The sequence below is a fragment of the Dama dama genome, chromosome 20, assembly GCF_033118175.1.
Source record: "Dama dama isolate Ldn47 chromosome 20, ASM3311817v1, whole genome shotgun sequence".
Classification (NCBI taxonomy): domain Eukaryota; kingdom Metazoa; phylum Chordata; class Mammalia; order Artiodactyla; family Cervidae; genus Dama; species Dama dama.
The window spans coordinates 53,346,707-53,352,905 of NC_083700.1; the positions used below are offsets into that span (position 1 = coordinate 53,346,707).

The following is a 6,199-nucleotide window of genomic DNA, read 5'->3' on the forward strand; positions in this document are numbered from 1 at the left end:
TTGTAGAACAAAGCCCTGAAAATGGCCACAGGATGAAACAAACATAACAAAGAATTAAAGGAACCCTGAAACTGAAGAAGCAGGAGATGAAGTTCAAAGATACAGAGTCTGGAAAGAACCAGGCAGAATCACATGACCCACATCAAGGCTTAAGGGCCAAAAAGGCAATAGGAAAGGTCAAGGTTGAAGCTCTGACAACTCATTTTTATTCATTTCCTTTACACGCGTTCACAACAGCATTGAAGAAGTGAATTTAAATTCTGTTGCAATTGAGCAGAATCCTAAATAAGAGGAAGTCATAGAACAGGGAGTTTATTATTTCCCTTTGTTCAATTTCTAAATGAACAGCACTGATAAGAACTTAGCAGACAGATTCAGTGACTGCAGACAGGACCAATTTTATTTAAAATCAATCTTAATGATCCAGAAAAGGAAAAAGTAAGTTGATATGTCTGCCAAAGACATTATTTTAAACACCTGGTAAAAACCTGTCATAATAAAGGCACATAGGAAATTTATAAAAGATAGATGAGAAATAAAATGCAAGTGGGCAAAAGCAATAAAAGAAAAGGCAGCGATATGAAAACAGACATGACAGAAATTAGAATACACTTTACAACTCATTAAACAAACTCCACACTATAATTGGGCCTCCCAAATTCCTCATGAGTGGTCACAGGTTTGTAATGTTTGCAGAACAGGCAGTACCCCCTGAGTCAAGAAAGCAGATGGTACACGCTATATAGAAGGCACTGGAAACCAAGCCATTGAGTCTGGGGTAACAGGACAGAGTCTGCATACATTTGTTTCTGATAATACCAGTGTATGCTAGAAGGATGCTGGAAAGAGAAAAAAAAAAATTGGAAATTCAACTTGAGAGACACTACATGAACATCAGAGATTAGATTAAATAGGCTATTTTTATGGGCAGTAAAAAAAAAATCAAAAAGAAAATAAAAATATTCAGATACCATCAAAATAGATTCATAAATTACAAAAACTTGTTTATAAATAAAAATTTCGGCTCAAACAAGAATCTTTCACATATTAAAATATTTCCAACCTTCCACACCAGCAAACAAAAAATCACAAATTTCAAGCCACTTATAGGAAAATACCCACACAGTCTAAAAAAATCTAGAGCCATAAAGTAATATTATTCAGTGCTAAAAAAAAAAAAAAATGAATAAGTTATCAAGCCATGAAAAGACATGGAGGAAACCTAAGTGCATAATATTAAGTGCAAGAAGCCAATCTGCAAAGGCTCCAGACTGATTCCAGCTATTTGACATTCTGGAAAAAAGGAAAGTGTGGACACAGTGAAAATACCAGTGGTTGCCAAGGGTTAGGCAGGCAGTAGGAATGAACAGGAAGATCACAGAGGATTTTTAGGGTAGTGATCATACAATATAGGATCATACTTGATGGTATTATAATGGCAGATACACCTTGTTACACAGTGGGCTAAATCCACAGAATGTATGGCACCAAGAGTGAACTCTTAAACTATGATCTTTGGATGATGACATCTCAATGTAGCTTCATCGACTGGATCAAGCGTCCCACTCTGGTGGGAGATGTTAATAATGGGGGAGGCTATGCATGAGTGGGGGCAGAGGGTATATGGGAACTCTCTGCAGTTACTCTCAGTTCTGCTGTGAACCTAAAACTGCTTTAAAAAATACATTCTCTTTCAAAAAACAAAAAAACACTTTAGAAGACTTGATACCCTTTTTCAGTGATACTCAATACAACCCTTTTCATTCCGAGCCTTCAGAGGAATGAAACAGCAGTGGGGAGGGCAATGATCTTTATAAAGCAAATCTTAACAACCAGTCAAATGAAATCAATCTCCACATGCTCCACGCTAGGCTGGACGTGCTGGGACACCTTTCTAATTTAAGAAAAGAAGAACACGTTTCAAACAATACAAAATTTAATTCTAACATGTAGTAGATGGATAGTAGGTATTATGACTCAACTGCACACTCGGAGACAACTCTGTCCCCCGCGTTACCTGAACTAAGAGGAACATCAGACATGTTAGGACAAATAGTCTTAAATCACAGAGGCCCAGTCACTTGCGGGATTGGCTGTCATTTCACATTCCTTCAAGGGTGAAGCTGTCGACTACGAAACCAGGAGTAAAAGGAAGTCACCTTGACACTCACAAATCACACAGCCCTTGGGGTTCTCAGGAGGTTCGACCTCAGCACCTGGAGGTTATTGTAATTAAATAATTACACTGCAATTTGGTTGCTTCTGTGTACCACAACCTAACTAAGATTTAGGACACCTAATAGTCTGATAAAGATACATACCATTTCCTCTTTAAAAAAAAGTGAATACTGTCTATTTTAAGTTGGTAACTTATCTGCAAATTAAAATTTCATACCAGTATCTTTTTATGGATTTTTAAAAGTTTTTGGCAAGGCGGATTTATTCAAGAAAGTTTAAGGGTAGGTTTTTAAGTTCAGGTTTGACCTTTTTTGGGGGAGGTGGGAAGGGGGCTGCCGACAGGGTCTTCCTGACCACAAAAAAGTCTTCCACACACATCATCTGACTAAAGGCAACCTATGGACTTTGGGAAGTCAGCTGAGGACACAGTGATGAGCCAACACTGAGCCTCCTCCCGTCTGACCTCTCGGCACCTGCTCAGCTGCAGCCTAGGAAGGGGAAACTCAAGATTCTCTCCCGAAAACGGTTAGAAGTTGCTCCCTTCTCCCTCAAACAAACAAATGAGTGCCAACACCACCATCAAACAGTAGGTGAACAACTGTATAATAGGTTTCCCAAGAGCAGAAAAATGTATGCCAATGAACAGCACCAGGGCAGGGGGCAAAGGAAAGCGCCCCAAGCGCGGACGCCCTCCGGACGGGTCTGCCCACCTAAGGAGGGCGAGACTCCAGCCTGGTGAAACCAGAACCCGGTTCCCGCCCCGCCCCGAGGTCTCACACTCAGGTGTAGCGCCGCGATTATGGGGGAGGCAGAGTCCATTCCTCCTGCCCCGAATGACCCCAGCACCCCGGAGGAGTCACGGGCATCACTCCCACTCTCCCGGAGACAAGGGAGTGGCAAAACTGCTTCTCATCTCTCTCGCCCAGCCACCTGCCCGCAGGCCCGGCTCTCAGGTGAGGCGAGAACAGGTAACCGCACCTGCTCGGCCAACCCCACCTGCTGCGTCCCCTCGCCCGGTTCTCTGCCTCCATCACCTGGATCGGCTCCGCTCCTCCTCCGTGACCGGGGACGTCCGGCCCGGACCTATCTGCGCGCCTCCGGGCCCGGGCGCCGGCGCTCCCCACGGCGTGCGCCCCGCGCCGCTGTGGGCGCGCCGGCGGCGGCCCCGCGCCCGCACTTCCTCGGCGCCGGCTGCTGCGGGCTCAGCGGGAAGCCCCAGCGCTGCCCGGCTCGCCGCCTCTAACCGGCTCCATTGTGACGCGGCGAGTGCCGCTGGCCAATCGGGGCGCGGCGGCGCGAACCGCTGACTAAGTTCGCGGGGGGAGGAGGAGGGGACTGGGCGGAGGCAGGAGGCGGAGGTGGCGGCCGCCGAGCGGCGGTGGCGGTGGCGGAGGAGGAGGAAGGGGAGAAATGGGACGCGGCTGCTTCGGTAGTTGCTCGAGCTGTTAAATTTGCAGCAGCCTTGGCCCGAGTCGTTTGCCCGGCTTAGGAACTGCGGGAACCTGTGACTCACCCCTTGCTGATGGAAACAAAGCGTAGCTGCCGTCGCCCGGGAGCGCGCCATGTGGCCGCCGGCCCGCGCCGCACAGCCTCCGCTGCGCAGCCTGCAGTGCCCTGCGCCCGTCGAGCTGGGGCTAGGAACGCGGAGGGCTGGTTTCAAGAGACCGCAGAGGGACTTAGGAATGGCCAGGTGCACGTGCAAGGGGCTTTGGAAGTACAGTATTTCTGGGTCGGACCAGCGCCTTCTCACGTGCACACCCAGAGTAACTTATTTACATAATATGTTTTGAATCTTCAGGGAAGCCTGGGGTGGAGCTTGCGGGAAATCCCATCACCTTTCCTTACGCTGCGTCCTTAGGCTGCTGGGCCGAGTCCTGTGTGGCAGTTTACGGTTGTACCAAACTAAGCGGCTTAAGTTAAGATTCTGGGCCTCCAATAGCATCCTCTTTCTCATATGCGTCCTTATCCTCCGCATGGGGAGAGAACAACGCGGTCGAGTGGTCTTGCTTTACTCATCACCAGCGTTTCACTGCTGGTAAACTGCAGGCTCACCCCATCTACTGCCCCAACTGCTTTCCCTCCACAATTAGGTGGGGAAAGTTAAACAGAAAGTAAATCCAAAGCCAGGAATTCGGGGGACAAAATTTTTTTATCATCGTCATTCACTCCCGATTCTCATCCCCACCCCAAATTAACTCAGTCTTTTTGCAGACTATCATCCTTAACACTGTGATTCACTTAGGCAACATTTCTATCTCTGAGTTGCTATGGCAGTCACATTTCCATTAAAAAAATGTTTGTACAGAGACCTCCCAAAGGAATTAAATAGAGACTATAAAAGACTCACAGTTGGAACATATCTGATCGGCTTGTATAAATGGGAGTAAAGAAAATGGAACAACTGAGTTATGTGAGACTGGGTTGTGTCAGACAGAGGCTGTTGAGGCTACGACTACCATCTGAATTAACCCAGAAGGGAATAAGAGGGTTGGTTGTCTTTGTGATGACACTACTCTTTTCTCTCCTGGTCCATTCCATTCTGGGTTGGCAGCTGTCTTGGAGGAAAAGCCAAAAGAGCATTTCTTCCTTTGGTCATTGATAGAGTTTTAATATAGCTTATGAGTGTGAGACACTGTATGTACAGCTGTGTTAAGCTAATTTAGTTTTGAGTTTGGTCATCAAACTGCTTAAAACCTGGAGAAGAAAATAAAATGTATTCAGAATTACTTATGAAACAGGAAAAAAGCAAGTTCTATAAGAAATATTGATTGTAAAGTCATGACATTAAAAATTTTTGATGTCTAACTTTCCATATGTATCTTTGAATGTTTGGAAAGGAGTATTCTCTCCCCTTCCAAAAACCATGAATATCACTACTTGTGTGACTTGGAGTAGTTACACTTAACCTTTTTGGAAGTCAACCTCTTCACCGATAAAATAGATTATAAACTGAATGATCATAATTGAAAATTATGTTTTCAGTTCCTATAAGAGTATGAATTAAAAAAATGACTCCCATGCTTGATAACCCAAGTCACCGTCAGCAGGAAGTTAAAGTGCTCAAGTTCATTAAAACTATTAGCTTTGGATTCATCTCAGATATGTGGCTTATGAATGTATTTATTCCAGTTCTCATTAACAAAATCACCCTCCAGGGTGACACATATTACTGACACTGGAGAAAATGGGCTTCTGAATTTGCGGTATTGCTTCTGAGATTACTTCTCTGAAACTGTAGCAACAGATGCTTCTCTTGTTTCTTCTTTCTCCTGTTTCACTTCATATAAGCACCTGCTTATATCGCAGGAGAAAAATAAATGACCTCAAATGCTATTCTCGAAGAGCTTTAATACTGTGCACATGATTCAAACCGATACAGAGGAATATTTAGTAATTAGAAATTATTGGCATCCCAGGTGAAGGAGTCTTTTGGGCCTAGAAAAGAGAACAACAGTCTCAAAGGCCCCTTGCTGAATCATCTAACTTCGGAGAAAACAAAGCATAACTTTAGTTCCATCCTGATGCTCCAGGCCAGTTGCATCTATCTGGGACTTATCACCCCCTGTCCGGAAACCTACCACCCCCTCCACCCGCCCAGAAGACTTATCACCCCCTGCCCAACTACAAGTGTCATCTCAACAAAAGAATACTCAAAATATCCCGCCTGGTTGACGTTTCCCTCATCACTTCCACAAACCTCCCTATAAGTATGAAGCCTCCCTGACCCCTCTCGGCGCTCAGCCTGGTCGTTAGGCCGACTGTCGCCCCTCCTTGCCTGAATAAAGGTAACCTACTTCTGTTGAGGTCGTCTTTCCTTTTCTGCCTCGCCGGAACTATGCCTTACACCAGGCTAGACTTTATAATGAGAAATACAAATACTGTTTGAATTTTATGCCTGTGCCCAGTTTTTCTATTACATTGTAATCTCTTCGAAAACAAGATGAGTGGAATCTTGAAATATTCTCAGTCCTTAAAGAAGTATCTGAAATCCTCTAAGGGACTCTGATCAATTCATTTTGAT

General features: G+C 45.0%; 1 protein-coding gene across 4 annotated transcripts in view; it reads right to left on the reverse strand.

The window, feature by feature from the left end:
- The window catches only part of LRRC8B (leucine rich repeat containing 8 VRAC subunit B), a 66,758-nt gene extending 63,456 nt beyond the window's left edge, over window positions 1-3,302 (reverse strand). For 3 of the 4 annotated variants that reach the window (XM_061121434.1, XM_061121435.1, XM_061121431.1), the window contains exon 1: window positions 3,213-3,302. The gene's annotated coding sequence lies outside the window, so the exon portion shown is untranslated. Of the gene's footprint in view, window positions 1-3,174 lie in introns of all 4 variants that reach the window. The other variant, XM_061121433.1, reaches the window with a different exon arrangement.
- Window positions 3,303-6,199: the final 2,897 nt, after the last annotated feature.